At 36.8% G+C, this 25,509-nt stretch overlaps 1 protein-coding gene across 2 annotated transcripts in view; it reads right to left on the bottom strand.

Annotated features, from left to right (window-relative positions):
* The window catches only part of FSTL5 (follistatin like 5), a 275,866-nt gene extending 268,624 nt beyond the window's left edge, over positions 1–7,242 (bottom strand). For both annotated transcript variants that reach the window (XM_020584125.2, XM_020584124.2), the window contains exon 1: positions 6,982–7,242. The gene's annotated coding sequence lies outside the window, so the exon portion shown is untranslated. The remainder of the gene's footprint in view (positions 1–6,981) is intronic.
* Positions 7,243–25,509: the final 18,267 nt, after the last annotated feature.

Below are 25,509 nucleotides of genomic sequence, written 5' to 3'. Positions count from 1 at the left end.
GTGACTGAGTGCATCATCAGCAAGTTGGCCAATGACTCCAAGCTGCATGGTTTAGTCAACACGCTAGAGAGAAAGGATGCCATCCAGAGGGACCTGGACAGGCTTGCGAGGTGGGACTGCGCAAAACTCTTGAAGTTCAACAAGGCCAAGTGCAAGGTCCTGCACTTGGGTCGTGGCAGTCCCAAGTACAAATAAAGGTTGGGTGGAGAACAGGTTGAGAGCATCCCTGGCAAGAAGGACTTGGGGGTGCTGGCTGACAAGAAGTTCAACATGACTCAGCAATGTGCACTTGCAGTGCAGAAAGACAAATCCTGGGCAGCAGCAAAGGAATTGTGGACAGAAGGTCAAGGGCAATGATCCTCCTCCTCCACTCCATTCTTGTGAGACACCACCTGGAGTACTGTATCCATCTCTGAGAGCCCCAACATAAGGATGTGCCCCTGTTGGAACAAGTCTGGAGGAGGGCCACCAAGATGACCAGAGGGCTGGAGCACCTCTCCTATGAAGCACCGCTCAAGGCTCAGAGAGTTGGGGTTGTTCAGGTTGGAGAAGAGAAAGTTCCAGGGAGACCACATTGAGGCCTTCCACTACATAAAGGGGCCTTCCACAGAAGATGAAGAGGTACTTTTTACAAGGCCATGTAGTGATAGGATGAGGAAGAATAACTTTAAACTGAGAGTAGTTTTAGATTATATATTAGGAGGAAATTCTTCACTATGAGGGTGTTGACACACCAGAGCAGCTTGCCCAGAGAAGCTGTGGATGCTCCAAGCCCTGGAAGTGTTCAAGACCAAACTGGATGGACTTTGAGCAACCTGGTCTATTGGAAGGTGTCCTTTCCCATGGCAGGGGGTTGGAACAAGATGATCTCTAAGGTCCCTTCCAATCCAAAGCATTCTTTCCTTGATAATATCAGATTTTGCACTCCTATGAATACTGCAGAGATAACTGAGCAAATGTTTGGAAATGTCTTTCAGAGAATTTTCTGAGGATTCACCTCTCAGACCTGAGGAGTATCTGTAAAACACCGAGAAAACCTGCCTTTAACAAAGGTACCTGGTCTCAGGTTTCTTTCAGCTATCAAATCTCTCATAAAAGGTGAATAGTTACCAAGATGTGGTACAAATGTCTTATAAAAGCTTCTACTTTTTGTTGGTATAAGGCTCAAAACAGACCCTTAGGAGGGAAAAATTAGACACTGCTACAAATGATGATGCAGAAGGAACAAAAACCTCTCCAAAATGTGACAAAATAATTCTCTTTCTCTTAAAATATAAATGCAAAAGCATTTTCAAAATTAACAAGGTGCATATCTTCTTTTACTTATGTACAATAAGTTATTTTCTGCTCTATGAATAAAAAGTTGGACTCCTGCAACTCTGAATGACCAGTTCACAAATACCTGTGTTTAATTCATGTGCATTTAGCTTTCCATTGCGCTACAGTTTGTTCTCAGAAAGCAGGCATTAGTCTTTTCTCAGTATACACTAAATGTGTTTGAACCTTGCATGTTTCTTGTTATCACTGGAAGGCCATGATTGTTACCAAATACAATCCTCAATTGTATAAATAATTGTAACATTAGTACACTATATTCACTCTGTAACAGAGTCAAAGGTTGCATTTATCTTTTTGACTGCTTTTGCATATGAATCAAGATTTCCATTGATGTACCAGAATGATTTGAAAGTGCTTTGGTTTTGCTTCCTGAGCAATCATTTATGAAAAAAATTAATAAAACTCATAAACAACACATATTATCAGTTATAGTGGTGTTTTAAGCAAAGTTTATGAAAGAAAATACATTAAAAAAATAGAGCTTGAAATGTTGAACTTTGAAACAAGTCATAATCTGCAAGCTCTTTGAAAACAAAGTTTATTTCTACTATCCATCATGTAAGAATTTTCTACCTGCTTTTGTTTTATTGCTCATTGATTTGTTTAAACATGTATGATTTACGTATTGTTTAGGAAGACAAAGTTCTGTTATAATAATAAAAATACGTACAGTTCAGAGTTACAATGCAGAAAGCCTCTTAAAATATTTTATTTCCTAATGGAAGCAAAAGTATGTAAAGTAATAATCTAGAAGTTCCAATCATTTACTAAAAGAGCATTTTTAGTAATAAATAAGTTTTTATCTCATTAAAGTTATGAGCTGCTTTCAGATTATTTTATTTCTTTTTGTAGGTATTAGGAAATTCCTTATGAAGGAACTAAAAATACTTTCAGAAAGTTTTTAATATGCTGATATGAAAATGATAGTGGCTTTTACCACAAGACTGCCTATTCAGTAGTAAAAATATTTCAGATTACAATAAGCCTCACTTGGAATAAAATGAGAAGAAAGCTCTCTCTGTCAGGAAAAGAAAGAAATATTTTAAATATCCTTCATCTTCCATCTAACATTTCCAAGTACTTTATCGCACAAAAAAGTCTTTCTGAAATCTGCTCTGAAAAGCACTGCTGGACACCAACCTCAGTTAATTCAAATGCAAATAAACTGTGAACTTCAACCTACTTCAAGCAATCAGTGCAAGCATTGCCAACTCTCCCCTCATTTAACTCTTTAGAACTTCTTATTTTCTTAAGATTTGCACGACTCAGCAATGGAGCCAAGTAATTCACCACTAATTTTACATAATGAATGCTATAAAGAGTGATTAATTGAACAGACTTACTATGATCATTTCTAGGATACTAAGTGCAAATACCTGCATAAATATTACTATCAAATAAAGCTAAAAATAGATGAGAAATACATATTTCCCAAGTCATTCCCATCCCCTCTTGGCAAGGAATCATGCCTGGCTAAACCACAGCAACCTCTCTTGGCCAGTATACTTAGCCAATACAAACAGAAGTAACAATGGCATAGAGGAAATGAGAGATACCGGCAATTAGGGAGCTTTTCTGAAGTTCTTCTGCCACAGTAACTGTGCAGAAATTCCTTGATCTGCACTGACCCATCCAAATAAAGACACATCTGTTAATAAATGCAACTGCTAGAAAGGAACACAACCTACCTGGACACAAGTCTTTGTATCTAGAGATTACTCAACCCAAAACCTAAAAAACCAACTTGTAAAATAGCAAGGAAGAGAATAAAGCTGTGGGTTTGATTTCTCTTGAATATTTTTCCTGGGCAGTAGTAACCCTTGATATTGGAGGTGTTAGAGGGAGTTTCATATGGCACTATTTTCAAAGGGGCCAGACAACCACGACTCTTGGTCAACCCACAGCTTTCTCAATGTCTCTTTACTACAGAGAAAATATTTGACTTACTGCTCTTCCAATAATATAAATTTAATTTAAATTTAATTTAAATTATTTATCTAAACTAGAGAGACATGGAGTTGATGCATGGACTACTCAGTCGATGAGGATTTGGCTGGATGGTCAGACCCTCAGTGCTGTGGTCAATGGCTCAATATCCAAGTGGAGACCAGTGACAAGTGGCATTCTGTCTACCAAGAGGAAGGGAAAAGCATGCTGTATTAAATATGTATAATATCATATGCAAACAAGTTTCCAGTCTTTTCATTTGCTGATAGCTATTCCCTATGCTTCAGAAGGTAAAAAAAAAAAAAAAAGAAGCTTGAACTAAAAACCAGGATTAAACAGATTTACAAACAAACTTGCTAATCTATTTACTTTAAAATTATATACCATAACAGACCAAGCTACACTGAATAGTTAACAAATCTGGTCCTGCTTCTGCTTAGAAAAACTCTAGAACAAAGTCAAGAGTGCCACTGGATTCACTGCTTCCCCTTGAGCCAGCCACTCTTGCAATATTTAATGTCCACAATTATCCAATAGCATTTGCCAGCCCAGAGCAAAATAATCAGAATTGACTTCCTAAACTTCATTTGACCTCTTACCTTTGAGATATGAAAGCCAAGTTCAGATCTGTTAAATGGCAGAACTATTCCTATTGGAGCTCCATCTTCAGATTTGAAACTAATAAAACTGAGCAGAGCCTTGTTTTTAATATTATTTTACAGTCTTGAGAAGAGTTACAGAAAATTTGTATTTTCTGAAATGTTATATAAAGTCACACAGTTTGGGACAGCATGCATTCTTCTAAGAAAAATAGAAGTTTGGTATTTTTAAAAGACAATTTATGTGATTGTAACAGTTCTTCTAAGACTGAATATTGCTTTTTAAACAAACACTGAGAATTACCGGATAAACTCACACACAAATAAAATCAGAATGAAAAACTGACATGATTAGGTAGATCTAGAACACACCTAGATCTGAGCAACCACAATATTTGGGCTTTTACTGATTACCATTTGCTGTCAAAAGCCTTAAACCAGCAAATAAACAAGTGATCCACTGGAAAAAGTAAGCTTTGGACCCCTGACAAGGTTGTGCATTTGTTGATATTTTCAATAGTCATGTGTGCCCTCACATGAAGACCTTTGTGTGTTGGTTAGCTTAAGAAGAGTCTATAAAGTACCTCTTTAAACTCAAATTTTCCGTGAATCCTGTTTTTGTAACAAAACTCCTCCCTGATTTTGCATTAGTTCTGCAGTCAGCTGTTTGGTCAAGTCATTAACAACTTCTGCGTGATGTTGATAAAGGACTTGGAACTGCATATTATAAAAAATCATATCCTTATAAGTTTGTACGTATGCTTGAACAAGATTTACTACTGCAGACAGACTTCTTCTAGTTAGAACCAATGACCAAAATGGCTATGGACCACACTTAATGGATACATATATTTAGAGCACCATTTTGTTGAAAAATAGCAGTGCCATTTTACCTCCTCCAGAATGTATGTATCATTTCAAATACCCATTTTTCAAACATGATTTATCAAATAAAGCAGCCTAATACAAACTAAGGCAAACCATTACACAGAAAATACAATCAGATATAAGATTTAAATTTAAAAGCACAGAATTAATGTCTTAATATCATAGTTTATCATCCGGCTGATGCTGGTAAAATGACTGATCTCAGAAAGGTCAATCACTTTTAATCATGTAATAACAGACATAGTCCTGTTAGCTGGAAAAAGACTATGTGTAGGAATAAAGACCACTCAAGTGAACAGTGATTTGCAGATTCAGGTCGTGTATAAACATTAGAAGTTTGGATATAAAATTAGTGGGTTGGGGTTGTTCTGTTGTGGGCCTTTCTTTCTCTCAGTTATTGTAGTGCCTGCACCATCTGGTTCAAACTAACTTTTTCAAAATAATTTCATAATGTCTACTTCAAAAAGTAAACAGCTTGAATCTCCATACCTTAAAAGCCATCATTAAAAATTATATCAAAATATTTCAAAGCAAATCAATATTCACGTCAATGACAGATGATAAGAGCTGTCTTAGCTGATGGATAGACTGTCAATGAAGGCTTGCAACCAGTGCAAGTGGTGTGTAATAAACTTTCATTCCCTGCTGTTGAGAGAGGAAGAAGACAGCTGTTTTATGACTGGAGAGAGGGGAAGGGAGACAGAACAATAAAACATATTTCCTAATTCTACCCAAATGTAATGAAAGTCCTGGCATGCTAAACTACTTTCTCCTCATTTTGCTAGCTTTCCACTTCACCCATCAGTAGCTCTGTGCTGCTGCCTGATGGTTATCTTTATACTCTAGCTGATACAAACATTCAGCAAAAAGAATCCACCTTAACATTAAGGAAATGATGCAGGAGCAAAAAAATGCTGTAATGCTATGAAGCAGCCTCCTTTGATCAGCTTCATCTCATCAACAGAAGTTACTTTATGCACACAGCTAACACAACAGCTAGCACTTGTGAAGGACAACTGTGTAGAGAAACACTTGTGCTTTAGGTCCCAGTTCCTAAGAAAATTCCTCACAACCAAAAGTGTATGAAGTGCTACCTAATCCTAAAAAACACAAGATGGGAACCTCATTTACCTGCTTATTCTGTTCAGTTATCTCAGTAGCACTGGCTAGCAGCAGCAGTAGCCTATTCCCTCTGGAATCAGCCTTAATCTCAGACAGAATCCCCTGCATGGGACTCAGCTCCGCATGTGCAGAAATCCCTGCGTAGCGCTGAGCTCTGCATGTGCACAACTCTGACAACTCACAGAAACAGCAGCAAACTCCTCTGTGAAGCAGAGTTCCTTACCAAGCTCACGAAACATTAAACACTGCTGAAAGAAAAAGACATTACATCTGCCCACACTCCTCAGTTCTATTCAATTACTGACAACAGCAGTCCTATAAATGCAACATCATATGGTATTATTAAATCCAAGATTCGCATTTACGCCTAGTTGCATCCTGGAAGCAGGCCTGACGTTCGGCCAACATTAAAGGAAAAAAATCCACAACTTTCACAGACACACACCCCCCGCACATTGACGTTGGAGGCAGAAGTAGTGATGATCCCTTTCATAAAGGTGCTGTTTCACAAGTTGACAGCGTTACAGCGCAGAATTTTTTGTCAAGTAACAGGGTATCACTGTCCTTCTGTTACACACGTATACAGGCACGCACAAGAACACAGAGCAACATGGGGCTACGCTTTTAAATCCTCTTTAATTCCTACTTTACTCTCTACTTCCCGGAATGACCTCGCATATCCTGTCTTCCCCCAGATAGAATCAACCAGAGCTTCTCTAGCCCCCCCAAATCGGTTTTTATACAAGGAAGGTTCTGTAATGTGCTTGGAGATCTTTCTATAATATTCAAGATTTAAAAAAAAACCCATTTTCAATCATTTAAAAATTACTCTGAGAGTCAGCTTTCAATAAAAATAAACCTCGAACTTTTCATTCAGATTCATCTTTTGTTTATGGAGCCCTTTTCACTGAAAGCTGCAACCCTTTTCCAAGCCTTGCCCCTACACTGACCTAAGAGCTACCAAGCTTCCAAGTTTGCTCTGCCTTTAATTGCCAGCTCCTCCATCCGATCCAGCACCCTGCTACCATTTACGTGAAAAATATATGTGTGCGTGTGTGTATATACATATATTGGTATGGCTGCTTACCTTGTCCGAGAGTCACTAAAATCCACAAAGGGAAAAAAACCAAAAACCCCAGCTCGACGGGTCCTCGCGCAAATGGCAAAGAGAGGAACACTTCTTCCTTTAACAAAGCCAAAAGCGGCTCCGCCGCGACCCGGCGAGCAAGAGAGCGAGCGACTCGTCCGGAGCAAACTCGGCGCAGTTCCCGTGACGGCGCTTCCGGCGGGAGCAGGCGCGGGGAGCGGTTCCGCGGCCGCGGAGGCGGCGCGGGCGCCTTCAGCACCCGGCGCGGCGCGGACAGCAGCGGCCGCGCTCCCGCCCAGCCCGACTGCCGCCCGCCGCCGCCCGCCGCTCGCACCGCCCCCGCGCCGCCCCCAGCGCCGGGCGGGCTCCCAAACTTGCGCCCGACCACCGCCTCCGTTTTCTGGCTTATTGCGGTTTTCTACGGGCCGGGGGATAGAACGTCTCGTGTCGCCTCAGCCCTCGGCGCCGAGGCGTTCCGTGCCCACGTAGGGGGCTGTTTTCCCGGCAGAGGTCACCGAATCCCTCCTTCGGCTTCCCCTCCGCAGGGCCGTGGCCCCGCTCCCTTTTCCCCGCGGTGCGCACAGAGACGGCCCCGGGCGGCGGCACCCAGCGCCCGGGCAGATGGCAGCGCGGGCGCCGGCAGTGAGAAGCGCAACTGCTGAGAAACAGCGAGTAACTCCCCCCTGAAGCACGGAGGGGTGTTGTGTTGTGCCGGCGTGTTTCAAGCAGGGGGGATGTTACGCAGAATTCATAGGGTTTAACATATCAACGGGCTATCTGAAAGTTCAGGTATGCTGGAGGCTTTGCACACCTGTATCGGTAATCCCTAGCGTCCACACCAAATTCAGGCTCTTGAGTGCCAAGGTAGAGGTCCCTGGTAACCCTTGCCAGAAACAGGGACATGTGACTGGGAGTCTTATTTAGTTACACAAAACAAAAGGGGAAGAGAAAAATCACCTTGAGATAGGACCATTAATTACATGCTCCATTTATAAGCAGGAGAAGAGGTACCTTTGGATGAACAGGAACAATCAAAACAAAAAATCCAACTGGAAGGTAATCGCCTAAAAACTTAGAAATATATTTATGTGAAGTCAAGCAGAGAAACAGTATTTTGAAGTCTCACTTGAATCTGCTTTATTGCGAGATAACAGGTTTAGTTATCCGATTTATTATGTTTAAATTAATTTACTATCCATTCCACCACTTTTAAAGAATAGCTCCTTCATCTTCGATGTGAAATCATTATGAAAATTAAGTATCTACTCCTCATGCCATTATAGGTTACCTGTTTTGGGCCTTTTGAGAAAATACATTACAGATTAAAGTATTAAACTGTCTTTAAATCACCCATGGCTAGGGTAAAGCCAGACAGAGGTCAGCTGCTCTGACGTACATCAGCTTTCTAGGTTAATTACACTTGTGTCTACATGTGGAATAAACACACAGTGAGAAACAAAACTAGGCAAATACCATACCTAAAACCTGAACTAGTTAACATAGGAAATAATAGAGCAGGATAGGTTGGATTGCATTAGCTTATTACTGTTTTGTGAGGGAGTTCTTACTGGACTGATAATTAGGTCATGGCACTGCAAGAAGAAACATGATTAACTTTGACACACGGAGTGTGGAATGTAAAGCCAAATAAACTAGACTTTCATTGACCCAACCCTTTCTAATTGCCAGTTATCATGAAGGCAGCTTGTCTGGCATGTGGGTTGCATTTCTGAAACCCTATTATTTCACTTCTCCCCTCATTTTTCTCTTAAAACCTCTCAGTTTTTTGCAAAGTTCAGACAATATAATTGCACTACTTAAGGAAAATTTTTGCAATACAAAATTGACACTCAGTCTACTAGCACAGCTGCACCAGAAACTCTCCTGGGACAGAGGTAAATCCCAAACTGACCTATTCAAAACTAAGGCCAAATTGCAATGTTGTGAGGGTGAATAGGGACCTTGCTCATCCATTCTCCTTTGCCATTTTGAAAGTACATGAAACAATCAATCAACAATTATGTAGATGTTTTATATAACCCAAATATTGAAGTAGTCAGGAAATTGGTCAAATGATGCAAGGTCTGACATACCATAACTTACTGCTTGACTTTGCAAATTAGTACGCAATGAATCCCCAAAACAGCACATGGAAGACCCTCAAAACTTGAAAATCTCTGTACCTTGTGAGGACTTGCACTCCTAAATTTCAGTGTAAATAATGATACAATCATGGAATACATTAAGGTATCTTGGCATTCTTGCAATTTTGGGTGTGTTTATCTGATCATGCGTATCTTTATTCTTTTTAAACTCACTGAGGTATTCAATTTAAAAGCTCATAGTTAATTTAAATTACTTTAATGTATTTTTAGCACATACATTTTTCTAACTTTTCCTCTAATTTAGATCTGTATCAGCTGTAGACCACATTTAGAAAATAAATTTTGTTTATTCACATCCTGACATCTTTCTGTCTTCTGCTTAATGAATATTATTTGTGAGATCCATTTTTTACATTGTTGGCTCTATTTTTAGACACACACACAAAAAAAACCCATGTGAATGAATTTTTTTTTTTTTTATTATTGTTATTATTTTGGGACCCATACATTATATCATCAGTTTCTGCAGTTCAAACATTTTCATCCACAGAGTAACTGGGATATTACTTTATTGGATGTAATGCAGACCAATATATATTATTGTAATGAAGAACATATTCTGTGCCTAGCAATTAATTGCTACTCCAGAGAGACTGTTGCTGCTTAGTAGTATATTTCTGGTTTCCATAACCTTAATTTGGATACTTTATGATCGTATCTGGCAGCTCCCACATAGTGTGCCAGACAATTTTCAGTTTGGTATACTCCTGAGACCCATGTGCTTGACAATCAGTTATGCTTGGTTTTTATTTTTTCTACCCCAATTACTATATTTGAAGCATTTGCCATTGGGCAGAGGAGAACACATGCAGTAAGTACTGGCATTTTCTTGTAAAGAGGAGAAACACACAGGAACTTCAAAGCTGGTTTATGTTTGTTTAGACTATAGATATAACTAATAAAGATTCTCTACTTTGTATTTATGAGATGCTGCTTAATATAACACCCAATACAGCAGGAAACTTTATGCAAGACAAAGAGAAGACCGAAGTCTCTGTAAGTTAAAGGGAAGTTAATGCAAATAATAGATGATTCAAGTTGTTTTAGCAACCTATTCAGTATTTGTCCATGCCATGGTTTAACTCCAGTTAGCAGTCAAAAACCAGGACATTCCAGAGCATTTGCTCTTACGCTTTACAACCTAGCCATAACTCACCGAAGTTAGAACAACAGTCACTTTCTTTGACTAATTTGTATCTCCTTTTCTACTGAAAAATTGTAGAGAAGGGGTTATATTCCTTGTAAACAGCATTGCACACAAAATGAATGCAGAATTAGAGAGCAAGCATCGTTTTTCGGAAGTGACTATTTTTCTTCTCTTCGCTTTTCTACCACTAGTACTTCTAATACAATCAATTTAATTTTTTTTTTTTTTTAATTTGTGCTTTGGATTTTGTGTTAATAATCAAGAAGGGACAAAAATAGGACATTTCAAAAACTTGCCGTGTTACTTACTCTTTAGATTATTCCAGTGACTTCTGTGTGGCTTGGTACTCCTCACCACCTGCAAGTTCAATAACAAAATTTTATTTTTCTGTGATCTATCTTTAAACATTGGAACTGAAAAGCATTCCCATTAATAGTTACCAAAACATTCAGGATATTAATACCTGATACTACTAAACGTTAATTAATTTGTCTCAAAGTAGCCCAACAATTACAATGTAGTAAATAAGACGAAAAACCAAAAAACATAATTATTTTTGTCTTTGAATGAAGAATATGCAACACATTAAACACAACTATATTTGTAGCTTAATATCAAACGTAGTTTCAGGCAGAATAAATTCTAGCAATACTGAAATCTTATTTCAAAATACACAGTCCAAAGTACTGTCCTTTGTAGGATTTAATTTCCACTTCTTAACAAATTATTCCTCTTTTATTTGAAGACAACAGCTGCCCCTTCAGTGCAGCTGTTACAAGTGAAGATCATTGATTAGCCTGAAGTCAATGACAGCAAAGGAACTCTCAGGATGCTCTGATATGAGATAGCATGAATAAATCTCTCTCTCTCCTGCACACACACAGCATGAAGTTTGGACACATACATCTTTCCCTCATTTTCCACTGGTCTAATTCACTCAGTGTCTGTTCAGTGTTTTAATGAAAGATGATAGTGCATCCACTATAAACTCTGTTCTGAACAAAAAGGACGAGGAATGCATTGAGGCCTGGACCGGTGCTTTTATAACAGCAGGGCATTGGGAGCACCGGAATGACAGACACTGGCAAATGGCATAGAAGAAAATGAGCTTACTCGTGGCTTGGAGAAAGGTTGTGCCAACCATCTGTCACACGAGATCTCCCAAATGACAGCAAGGATCATAAAGCCACATTAAGGTTTTCCCCATATCTCCTCAAAGCCAGTTCTCACAAAGGGACCCAAATAAAAGGAATATGCATTATTGTTCACACACAAGAAACCTACCTTTGAAATTCATCAAGATAATTCAAATGCATACCACAAAATAACAGATGTAAACTCAGAGTGTGGGGGGGAGAAGCCTAGGCCCCGAGTTTAGATCTGTAGATTTTTTCATTATTTCTAATAAAAAAATGCTATAAATTCATGTCAGTGTGTAGCAGCATTACAGTGATAGTGATTCTGACAAGATGACGTTGTCCCCATTCTCATCTTGTGAAAATAAAGCAACAACTTTTTAAACAGTGAGAAGATAATACACTATGGAATTAATACCCACATTAAAAATTATTACTGGAAAAGTATTAGGCAATGAGGATAAATATTTGATTTCGTATCATCTAGCTTTTTTCAACTTCATTTGGGATCTAATAATTTCATTATTCATTATAGTTGAAATCTGAAAGCATAATACCACTCGATAGTAGATAGTACAGATTCTATTAAAAAAAAACAACAACAAAAACCAAAAACTCCACACAAAGAGAAAGCTGCAGATACTCAATTCCCGTGCCTAGTTGTAACATTTAAAAGAGATCTCTTAGGGCACCTACTGGAGAATTTTAGCATTGCATGCCAAAGAAAGCCTGTAAAAAGAATCTTTGTACAAGATTTAAACAAGAACAGTAATTCAACCTTTTTTTTTCTTCTCTGAGCAGTCCTCATTCTATTGACTGTAGCACTTAAAGCAAATAACCAAATGAGAAAACGTCACAGCTGACAGTATTCACTGGTGGAAGGGAAAGACCTAATACTCTACATTTCAGAATTTGGCAGCTCTTGACTCTTTAAATGTTATTAAGTTAAATACATCATGCTGTGTTTATATAGAAAAAATATTTTACATTAAAAATTTTACTAAAACCATAATAAGAAATTTAATTCGTAGGAATTACATATTGACAAGCATGTCAAAGTCTTTGGATTAGGATAGTTTACTCTTCAAGTTAGTTTTTTCGAACTATTTAGATATTTTGATTTTTGATTTTTTTCCCTATGAAGTTCTGTGGTAGTAATCCTGACATCTGTAAATATTTACCATCTTGTTTACATTTGCTGTTTGATTTATTTCTGTCCACTAACACAGAATATTCTCTATTTTATAGCTCATTTCCTGAAAGTCCCACACAGGTGATTTCTGGAGACATATGGTGTGTAGTTTTGAGTTTATCTAGCCTGTGACAGAAAACAGTTGTTTAACTTATTTTACAGAAAAGATAGCTTTGGAAATTTTATCAATAAAGCAGCAAGCACCTCATATCAGCCTCATAAAGCTGAATTTATTTTTAAGCAAAAGTTCTGTAAGGGCCTTTCTTAATTCAACATTTTTTTGTGTTTTCCAAGAGTCAGTGACCTGTAACAGTCACTTACAAACTCTAGGGAGAACTGTCTGATACCCTGTTAAAAAACACCAGCACCAAACCCAGAACAATAACACACCTAACCTGCTGCTGAGGCACACTGGCAAGTTGTTAATATCCACTACCACTGCAGTTTAGGTAACCTATTCCAAACCAATAAAAATCCCCTTGAGCAAGGGATAAGTATCGTCCTTGTGTTCATTTTATGCATTACAATAGGAGCTACACTTCAGACAAATTTTTGAAAAGACATGCAGACTTCTGTGCCAGTGCTCAAATTCAAACACCCTGTGCAGTCTGTAAGCATCCATGAATTGTCTGATCATTACAGCACTGGAGAATAATTCCTCATGCAATCTGAGAGTTCCTGCATTTGCCCTAAATCTCTGTGGCAGAGATGAAGCACAATTACTTGGCTTTGAGTGGGTTTTCCTAGGGAATAAGCCAATAAAAATAATAATTGCATGTCTGGAACAAAAGTCTAAATTAATGTACAGTGTTGTGTAGCCTAATTCACTCCTAGTCATGTAGCTCATCCTCATCCCAAGTTGTACTGAGAATATAAAGGAACCAGTTCTTCAAAGAATGCACTTACTGACTTTGAAGTGAGTAGGTCTGTGAACTCTGGTATCTGTACAGGCTAAGAGACATTTCCTACAGTTCTGGAGAACAAGAGCAGAATATAATAAGATATGTAGACACATCTTACCCTGTCTCTCCTTGAGAGCGATCAGCTTGTCCCAGAAGAGCATAAGGAATATTAAATGGCGCAAGTATTCTGGCTTATTGTGTTTGTGACTTTGATACAGCAGAATTTCTCACTTCTTTAGGAGATAAATTTCCTCAAAGGTTCATGCCCATATTACAACAACTACATATGGTAAAGAATGCAGTGAACTTTTCAGCTGGGAGACAATGTCATTATTCTACATATCAGTTAGTTCGCAGTTCTACTCAGCCAGAATCCTTCTTTGTCTTTCCAGACAACATTCTAACAGTCTGAATAAGAACAAAAAAAAAAATAAAGCTAAGCAGTTCAAGAAAAATGGAAGTATCATCCTCTGGCAACTAATTTCTAACCATTTTGCCACTGCTTCTGCACAGAGGAATGATGTGATGTAAAAGGGGCAGTATGACAGCTTCAAGTTGGCAAATCCTAATGCAGAAAAAGGATATATTCATACTCCTTACTAATAAAGTAGTTCCTGGGACAAAATTAAAGCTGTAGTCTTGTATTCTGCACACATTTTATTAATTTTATTTCATTTTCCTTTCTTTTTCATAGGTCACTCTATAAACTCTGACATTCACAGGAAACCAACTTACTCCTGCCAGTAATACAGTGTTAAATATTAACAAGCACACATTTCTTAAATAATATGAGGGATATGAAATGGTTACCTGAAACTCTTCAGTTTTTATACCTCTCAATGAACCCAATTTGGGAATCAACCAGATCTACTTCAAAACTTATCTAATTTAAAGTGACAGACCTTTAACTACATATGATGTACTATCCAATTATATGTAGAAAAATCTATTTTCACCATTACAGTACCATTTGAAAATCTGAGATTTGATTTGCCAAAAAAATCAGATTTTCTCCAAGTACTTTACTCAAGAAGGAAAAAAAAAAAAGAAGACAGTGCATTACAGCTTGTTAAATATTCAGTTAAAAGATGTCCTTTCTTGTAGTTTATCCTACCCTTCATGTAATTTCTATTGAAGTCAGAAATAGGCCATGTAGGTTCTTGTTCATCATTTTTGTGGATTTACAGAAATTTGAAAAGGATTACCCAGTCACACATGAATATAATAAAATTTGGAAGAAAAAGCTAGGAAAAATAAGATCTTATTTTGGTTTTAAAAACAGTTACAAAGTTGTTGAAATTCATTATAAGAGAAATTTTTGTGTTTATTCCTAACACATGTGATTACTTTACTACTATTCACAAATACAGATCACATTACTTCTGTATACTTCCACAAGAAAAGAAAACACTGATGCCCTCTTTTTGCTTCAATGGGAAAAATACTGAGAGGCTAAGCTGTTTAAGCAGTTACAAAAGAAATCTGGGGCACTGCTGGGAACAGAAGTTTCCTATTTCTTATTCATTCTTAATCACATGATAATCCTGCCTTATCAATCAACATGTCAATTTAAAAGCAGTGATTACAAGTCATCAATAGTGATGATCCAATATTTCAGTACAACTGAAAAAGACACACAACTGAACTTTAAAGAGAGTTCAGAAAAATCACAGTAGCATGCATTTTAGCATAAATGCTACTGCTTGCCTGATATAATCCAATACCATTGATTCGGGAAAAATACTTATAGTCACTGTAAAAATGCCTGCTGTGCTGGCTTTGCTTAGCGTGTGCTACAGAATATACACACTCTGAGTTATTTCACTAAAAACCTCCAGAGATACAGACAGTACAGTTACACTGTCAACATTTGGAAGCAGGATCAGATACATATCACACTTTTATGTTTGCTTCTCTGCTAAATCAGTTACTTGTTTTCAGTCAGGAAGCCAACATTATTCTGAAGTTTCAGAATTCAGAGATTTACACAGTTCATAGAGTACATTATAAAAGTGTATTAAGTACTACTCACAAGTATAGATATTTAAGGTATCAAATGGCATTCATGTAAATGTACATTAGAAAGCTTTAATAAAAGGCTACTAAGTTGCTAAATAAATCATAAGGTTTGAAATGCAGGTGGAATATGCATACTCGACTTGCACTTATCTGTAAGCATATATATTCCAGCACAATTTCTGTCCACACACACCACAAGTGGTTTTCTCCAGCAGCTCAGGGAACAGATATGGTTGAGACAATGTCTACTTGCAAAACAGCAAAAGCTATTTTCTTCAGGCACATGTAATTGCTAATCACTTATTATGAGGTGTTTGTTCTTAGTGATTTACTGAGAACCAAAGAGGCAGAAGTCAAGTTTCAAGGCAGAAACCAGGTGAATAAAGCCAGAAAGCCTGTCCTTAGTCCACCTGCAATCATGCATGACATAAATTTTGCCTTCTGCAACTAGTAACATACTTCAAATGGGAGCCATTTTACTCACCAGGTATTGGTGTCTTTCACAGTTTTGAGGGGTGATAGAGAAAAAACTAGAGTTGTGGTCTAGACAGAGAGGTGTGGATTACGTAAAGTGACCTACAACCAGTATGGAACTGGCAACTTTAAAACATGGGCAGAAGACCAGGGTTTGAAGGACAGACAGTTATATTTTCAGTAAAGGGTATTTCCTGAGAGAAACATCACTGGAACAACCAAAGAGGTTAAATGGCAGGACAAGATCACAGACAAAAAGATTCTCTGAACAGCTGAGTACAGGAAGTAGAGATAACAAGAGACGAAAGAGTTGAGGAATAGAAAGAAGCAGGTGAGATTGAGCAAGAGAGGACAGAATTAAATTCCTGGAATAAGTGAAATGGCTAGAGATGGAGAATGGATAAGAAAACTAGGTACATAGGATACTGAGAAAAGGGAAAAGAAATATAATGAGATCACCTCATGATTCACCTGCTACTTTTTTTTAATGGAAAGCACTCCACAAGATTTTGTTCAAAATGAAAGACTCAAAGAAGAAACTCAGAGAGATGAATCGTTAATTGTTTCCTTCAAAAAATAGAAACTGTAAACAAAAACTGTCACTCTGAATTGCAGAATTAAGAAGGCTCAGTTCAGTATCTGCTTGAAAATAACCATTTGCAAGTCATGTTAGAATGTCTATAACAGAAAAGTATAAACCCAATGTAAATTGGTAATCTTGATAATCATCTATTAAAAACTGTCTACAGATGAAAATATATTCAACTAATAGATTCCCAGATAAATTTGAATAATGAATGTATTTCAGAAGCAGAGACTTAGCAAATACAGAAATGACAAAATTAAGGAGATATCCATGCAATATGTTTGCTCAGTTTTTAGATAGTACTCCCAAAACGCAGGTGATAAAAGAAATCAAAAGGACAATGCATTTGCACTCTGTATAAGATTTACTAATGCAGCTCATGGTGAAATTAGCAACAATATGACTGGATAGCAAATAATTACCCAAAGCTCTTCAAAATAAAATCATGTTGCACTCAAACGTTTTATAGGTGCCAAGCAGTACAAAGGCCTATTAGGAGAATTGCTTAGACCAGCCATAAAAGCGTAGTAAAATTACATTCTCTTCTTTAAAACTGCTGCTGACATAGGACCATATTTTAGTCTAAGTGTCTGTGGATGCAAAACAGAACTAGTAAGAGTGAAGTTTTAAGTAGTCGTAACTAGTAAGAGTGAGGCTAACCCTATCATGCAGCATAGAAATAACTCAGTAGGCAATTTAACACTAAATCAAGTGTAAGTGTCACAGAATCACAAAATTTTTAGAGTGGAAGGGACTTCTGGAGATCATCTAGTCCAACCCCCCTGCCTAGACAGGGCTATAGTAGCAAAGCAGACTAAGATAATGTACAACCTACTGGCAGTGCAGCTTTAGTGCAAATATTCTTTGAAAAACAGTTTTGAAATAAAATATAGTTTAACACCTGTGGATATTATGCTCTCACTCTTTTCTGATTTGTGGTACAGTTATATTCAGGGCAGTAGCTTCACTCTAAAACTAAATATGCAGAAACAAAGCCAAGTTCATCATGCTGTGAATATTCTAAAGCACTCCAACAACATTGTAAGAAGAGAAAGAGTTAAGCAAACAGTTCAGAAAAATGAAACTGGTACAATAGATCTATTTTCAAACATTAAGAGCACTGCTACAGAAAGTGCCTTGATTTGCTGCCTGTGGATCTATTCAACGAAGACTGCAGCTGGTCCAGTGGAGCTATTTGACTATGTATGAAGCAGTGTGTGACTACACATGAAACAGAGTGATGGCTGCAAAATTAAGTCATAACTGGGAAAGGATGGAAAAGTGCATTGTCATATAGACAAAGAAGGAAAATAATATGGATTATATAGACATATTTTGATGCATGGATTTTATTTCTATCCAATCCTGTGGAATATTTACCAAGTACGGTTTCATAAGAATAATCCTTCATGTTAGGATTATCATGTTAGGATGCAGAAGTGTCATTTCAAATCTATAAACAATGACTCTTCAGTAAATCTCACCTCAATGTATGGCCAGCCTGCTTAAAATTCTATCTAAGCTTTCAGATCTTTCTTCAAATCCCTCATTCATTACCCATCTGAAACATATAATTGATTGTAATTAAACCCAAAATAAGGTCACTATACAACTTGCCCCAGCTCTTTATACATACATAGATTCAACAGATCTTAACATACTAATGACCAATCTGCAGTTTACTGTGCACAGGTCAGTTCATAAAGCCTGTTTCAGAGAGACAAATTTTTGTGTGGTATTAGCAAAACTATCACAAGACACCCTTCAGTTTATATTGATTCGTTCCATGTGTTTCCTTTGAAGGAATTAAGTAAAATTTGGACTGATCCAAGCTGTTACTGACTTTTCCAACTGATTCCATCTTGCAGCTCTTAGAACTGTTGTCTGTTTTAGAATTCAACTATATCTGCAGATATTCCATCAACCAAACATTTCTCCTTTTATGAGTAGTCATTTTTTTTCCTGATCCAGCCTTTCAAATCTACTACAAAGGAGAATTCCAGTGATTTTAAATGTAGGGAAATTTTTTTTATTTAGCATATGATTGAGACTATTCTTATGTTTTTTCCTTCAATTAACTGTAAAGCAACAAGACTATTATTTTGATATACTCCCTTAGAGTCTAATTGAAGATTTAGATACCTAATTTTAAGGATCAAGACTTGAGGAATAATCATCCCTGTTCTACTTGAGTTCTTCCAGCAGTGTGTGTTTTGATTAGATAAACATAAAATAATTAGAAAACCCTTAATGTGAATGTTTGCTTGTCTTTTGGCACACCTTATCATAGTCTATTCTGTCATCCCCCATACAGCTCAAAATGTTATGCTGGCATTAACAGCTGTGCTTTTTGTTTGCATTATCTTTTGTGCCTTTTTCATCAAACATGAAACTCTTTGGTGTGCTACATCATATCTGGCACAGGCAGTGTTCTGAAGAGGAAATGTAGAAGTGTAGAAGTGTAATCTGTGTTACTGCAAAAATTAACAAGTGGAACGATCTGTAGAACATTAAACATTCACTCTACATTGCTTTCCTCCTTTCCTTGAAACTTTACATGACTCAGAAGTGAACAGCATACATAAAAGTATCTCATGGAGATCTATGGACTACACTGCACAATGCAGATCAGAATTTTTAGAAAAGTGTGCTCCTGAGAGATGTGGGCATTTCAAATATCATACTTCATCCCAACTAAGATGAACAACTGAAGTTGTTTGCTTTCTAGAATTTGACATATACTTAAAATGAAGCATCTACACACATATTCTTTCCTTACAGAGGATGATTAACTCTTCTGATTTTGCGGACTGTGGTTGTACTGTGCTATAGAAACCACTATTGACTTTAATGGTCTCTTGGTAATAATAATTAAATTATTAAAATTTGAATAAACTCACAAATAAGGAAAGAATCACATTTTCATAATCCTGAAAAACAAATCATTGATATAATCTTTAATTGCATAGTCTTTTTTTTACTTTATTTATACTTTTACTTCATTATAGCCATGTAAATTTTTTTTTCCTCAATTCAATATACACCTCGAAATTATACTTTTAATGCTTTCACATTCTTAATTTCCAAGTTCTTGACCCCTTTTATTATACAAATTCACCAGGTATTATTCCTTTAGGCTTCATCAATATCACTAAGGTTTGCCCACATTTTCTTCTAGGAAACAAGTTTACGTGAATTCTCCTGTACCACCTAATCCAAAGGATGTTGAATGTTTTTTGGTGGAACATAGGTATGTGCAGTATTTGAGGAAGAGTTCCTGATTTCTTGAAAACAATCAGAGGATTTCTCTTATGTTCAGTAAATCAGACTGATGATACTGTGTCCAAATAGACAATTATTCATCCTACAAGAATTCAACTTGAATATTACCAAACTACTAAACCCCAAGAGTCTGATTATCCATAACTAAAGTTCTTGCTATATACTTCAAATTGTTTGGGTTCATTAATTTTGTGTGGAGTTTTAGTCAAAGTATACCCAACAATAAAAACTGTAAGCATAAAGATTTGCTTCATAATCAGTGTCAAAAACTGTCAGAGAGAGATGCAAGGCAGCATTCAAACCTACAGTGACTGTGATTTTGGTTAAAATGCTGATAATAACATCCTCTATTTTGGTAAGGATAGTTTAGCACGTTGTTCTATTTTTCATGCAAAGATATACAGTAAATTTTATGGAGGTTTAAACCTGAATTGAGAACAAAGTACCTGTGGAAACTCTTCCACAAAGTTTTACAGAAATGTATGTGGAAACTATTCTGTGCCCCATCCCCCTCATATTCTCCAAGAATAGCTGATGTTTAGGAAGAGTCAGTGGCTTAACACAAAGACTGTGAAGTGTGTCTAGCAGTTATCAAAAGAGCAGCCAAAGGTATAAATATGAATGTTATTATTTAAAACATATTTTATGTTTCAAACATAAACATGTTTTAGGAGAAAAAAAAATACATTCTATGGTAGCATTAGCTTCTATATCCTGCTACAGAAACTGTAAGAATTACAAGTTTTCACTAAATTCTAGCTTTATCTATTCAGAGTTGTGCACTTTTTTTTTGTTTTCTAGTCGTTTGCTTTCTGGTTAAGGTAGCTGAGGTACTGTTGTGATGACCTAAGGTCTGTTTGTTACTGTGTTAGTGTATTAGCTGGAGACCATATTAAAAGAAAAGTGTCTCTTTCGTTTCTTACCTTAGTCCCTGTTGTAGCAACGCTGAGAAAAACAAAGGTCTTAGAAAGGGAGCAGAAGAATCAGAGCATTGAGGAGGTCACTACAACAAGTTCCATAAGTAGAATAAGTAATAATACTTCCAAACATGTAATCTGTTGAACATGTCCATCTTGCTCTTGTGAGAACACAGTGCTTTGCAACCTCCAGCTTGCCTGTGATGCCACAAATCCACAGTGAAAACCCAGCTTCCAGGAACAGGCAGCCTGAGTCTTTGATTATCAGTTCTTACTTATGAAATATGAACCTTCTCTGGTGTCAAATTGATTTAAGAGTGATACTTTTTGTATCCTTCTGGTTTTTAGTGCAACTACCTGGGGAACTAATTTGAGAAAGAAGCAGAACAGTTTAATTTTGTATGAGAACTCTTTCAATCTGAAGATTATGCAATTTGCACTAAATTTGTTAATGTTTAAATGACCGTAGAGCAAAGTAATTTTAGAGTTAATACATGGAAACGTTCATTGGCTAAGACTGTTATACAAGACCAGGTTTGCAATCTCCCAGCTTCCTTAATGCCATTCATTCTCCTGATGCTGTTCAAAGTATTTGATGTCTCATACTAGTGAAGTCATTAAATCAACAAGAAAGTTGAAAAATTCTTTTTCCGTATTTCAGCTTGGGAGAATCCAGAATTGCGCTTTAACACTGGTTTTACATGAATGCTTACCAGTAGCTGCTTTGAGTGCCTCTGTCAACCTCCCCCTCTCTGTAAGCTCTTTTCAGCAAAATAGTTACGTGTCTCTTATTTTTATCCCATATTTTTTAACTCTCTTCAATCTTATTAAATCCTCTGCAAGAGAATATAATGGCCAGATGATTCAGTGGTTCCCATCTGTACAGGAAAATCTCTGGTAGCATCAGTGAGGATTTTTATGTAAAATCCTCTCATCTGGGCAACATTATTGTGGAGTCTATCTGGGAGATTTTACGAAATCATAATTCTTTCAAATTCAGAGGAAAAATAAACACCACTCATTCAAGAGGGTAGAATTTTACCCATTCTGAGGCTTGCCCTGCCTTTCTTGTGAAATAAGGACCTTCTAATTGAAAAGGTATATTAATTTGGAGTGGCATTTTTTAAGTGGAAAATCATCTCTTTTTTTCCCCCATTTTCTAGTCCTACATCTCTAGAGAAGTACAATAAGTTTAGATTCTATGTATTTGTACCAAAAGGGCTTATTCAAAGAGTTTTCTGTCTTTCTCTTACTTCTGTTATCCTTCTGAAGCATGCGCTTGATAAGCCTTGGTATGCTGAGATTGCTCCTCCATTTCCCTTTCTTTTGTTGGCTTTATTTTAAGACTGTTGACCAGAAAACAACACATCTGCTACAGAATGCTCATACTTTTCAACCCTTTGCTATTCATCAGATCAAAATTTACCACTTCAGAGCATCATGTTTTCTCTTTTCTTCACGACTTCTAGATCTCCAAGGACCCATCTTTGTTTTTCTTCTATTTGCTTCCTGTGGTATTATTTGTGCTCACAAATGATACCTGCTGTAATTAGACTAGTGTGTTCCAGCCTTCAGGCAGCTTTGAGTAAATATGAGAACCGTGCTACTTGGATACCTGAAAATGAGTGCTGCTTCTTTCATTTGGTCTTTTGCATTACCTGGGGTCTGGAAAATGGAAAAATAAACATTGATTTACTGCTATCAGTCCCCTGCCCCTTCAACACAGTAAACCTAGACACTGTAAACTTGAATTACAGCACATTTTTACCAAGATTTTAACTTGATGGCCCCCACATGATCTGTGATATTCTCTATGGGATTGGAGGATGCAGCTTTGGGACATGAGGCCCAACAGTAAACACCCCTTTATCCAGCTGTGTTTCCCTCTGCTCAACCCAAACACTCACATTCTGTAGCCTTCTCCTGCAGTCTCCTCCTCTCAAAACAACAGTATTCAAATATAAATAGGTAGAGATATACTGGTTTCAAATTTTTCACCATTTCAGATTTTATTTCTCCTCTAATGTTTGTCGGTGGGTTTTTTCCTGAGCCATGGATTGTTGCTGAAGTAGATACTCTTAAAATAATATTATGACAGAGAAAAAAAAAAAAAAGGAAAAAAATTCTTACTGGGAGAAAATTAGAAAACAGCCACATTTCAGCTGGGGAGATAAAACAGTAAATTGAAGTCCTACCTAAAAAGAAAGAATATGTAATTGATTATATGCCACAAAGAGAGAAAATACCAGTATAGATACTGAGAGCAGAAGGATGCAACATTAAATTTGGCAGAAGAGCACAGCTTCACTGGCAAATACTTACAAATGTTTATTAAATATAGGAATAAACTGAGTTCATTCAGCAAAGAAAACAGGCAAAGAGGCACAGTTATACCTGGCAGCTACTTACTTAAGTGACACATTGAAACTGATGGAGGATTAAAATGCAAGATTTAAACTGGGGGGAAGTGAGCTATAACCACTCTGCTTGGGTTTTTTCCACAAACTAGGAGATACTACACTAATCTCTTACAATATCAGACAGTTAAAATAATGTTTATTTAGTGTCATAACCAGTTCCTATCTCTCCTTGATTGGTAGTGACTTCTTAAGCTATTTTTAATACCAAGTCACTGATTAAGTCAAATCTTGTTAAATTAGTTAGCTAATTTTACACGCTTATCTAGACCATCAATGTCTATACCAATGCTACTTTCATATCCACAACTGCAGTGTAAATGTGATGAGTGCATCTAATTACTAGCAATGCCAGCTCTAAAGGCTGAAAGTCTTCTCCGTGACAGGGAAACATCCACAGCCCTCAGCTTGCCATCTTACATGCCCATGAACACAGTGACAACAGCCACACTGTCATACAGCTATTCTTGTACCTTTAGTATTGTTTTACTGTATCACAAGAGCAAGAGAGTACCACATTCCACTGGAAATGGAATATCACAAAATAACACAGAGATGGCAAAAGCCAGCTGGGTTTTCCCAGCCAACCATGTCTATTTGTTTTGTAATGAATTTTACAACACTTAAAAATTTCTTATCAATACTTGAGCTTTGGAGTCCTGCAAGACTTTTGGTAATTAAGACAGACACAAAATAAAAAACACAGATTTCCATGGTTCAGAGAAGTTCTGATTCAGAGCTTCTCATGTGCACATCAATATCTGTAGCTCAGGCTGCCATTCCATTACCACACAACCACTTTAACAAATTCCTGAGCACTTTACTTTGCCTTATGCACATCTTACTCCTTGTCATTGTATTTTTCTTCATAACTCCATACATAATAATAATGAATGGCACTAGCAATGACTTGATAGGAGAGCTGGCTGTCACAGCAAATAACCATTGCCTTAATGAAAGACAATACTCGAGTGTCTTAGAGCCTTTGAACTAATTTCCTTGCTTACTAGTACATTTTAGTTTGTGATTTTTTTAACAAGACAATATATTTTATATTTTTCCAAGCTCATCAGTTTTTATCAAGAGACTAAAGATAATTTGCATCAATGCCTACTACATTACTCTTGGTCCTGTAAAATTTCCCGGTGTTTTTCCTTTGAGTTGAACAACAACATTTAACTGAGCAATGTGTAGATAATGATATATAAAGCCAATCGAGGGTAAACTCTGCTCATTTATTCTATCGCTAACTAAAGAAACCAAAAGGTTAACCATGCTTTTATTTGTAAGAAAAAGTCAAGGGTTTGGCTCAGCACTGTTCCTCATTTGCTTACTACTATCCTTTTTGCATATGGGTGAGAGGGTCAGAGCACTGGACCATGAAAAGGAAGCTCTAGAAGACAAGAGAGATGAAGAAAATGAAAACTAAAAATGAAAATGAAAACTAAAAGAGGTGCTAGTGTCCTGTTTCACAGCAGCAGCCTTATCCTGACTGTCCAACCAATATCAGCTTTAGTGATATTTTTGTAATTGCTTTCAAAATGTATTTTTCAAACAATTTTCTTCCGAGAAGCTTGACACAATTGAGAAGACAGTTTAGTAAGGCCAGTGCCTGCTTAGTTTCCTACAATCCAGAATAACACTCCAGTTTCATCTTGGTATCCTTTCTCCTTCCTTTTAACATCGACGTGTGGTCATGCCATCCTGTACACTAAGAATATATAATTAAAAATTCAAACAACCAAAACCAGTCCCACACTCAGTGAGAGGACAGAAGATATTTTAAAATTATCATTTAAATATTTATTGTGAAAAAATTATTATTTAAATAACAGGTCACAAAATACAAAGAATGTCATGAGTCAGTACTGTACTGATCAATTCAAATACTGTCTTTCACTTGACTTTGTCTGAAATATTTTTCACTTTCACCTGAGTCAGTTCAACAAAGAGAAACTGATCTTTATGAAATTAAAGTGTAACTCTACCTTACAATGAAAAATAGAAGTGATTTGTTCATAGATTTACATATAAAAAAATGATAATGGAAAGTGTGTACTTTGCTATAAATACTTCCACTGGCACTACTTCTGTACACAGATGCCCAGATTTTTATGCATATATATACATTCATATGTATGTACATGCAAATGCATTTTATTAGTCAGAGTGGTAAATGTGTGTTTATTCTCCACTCTAAGTATGAAGGTTCACTGTTGCAAAGATGTGGGACATTACATTTTATTCAAAATATTTTGCAGTGTCATTCATAAAGAAATAAACAATTGTAT

Source organism: Corvus cornix, chromosome 4 (genome assembly GCF_000738735.6).
Source record: "Corvus cornix cornix isolate S_Up_H32 chromosome 4, ASM73873v5, whole genome shotgun sequence".
Taxonomy (NCBI): domain Eukaryota; kingdom Metazoa; phylum Chordata; class Aves; order Passeriformes; family Corvidae; genus Corvus; species Corvus cornix.
Note: the sequence above shows the minus strand (reverse complement) of the source record. Positions and strands in the feature narration are given on the sequence as shown.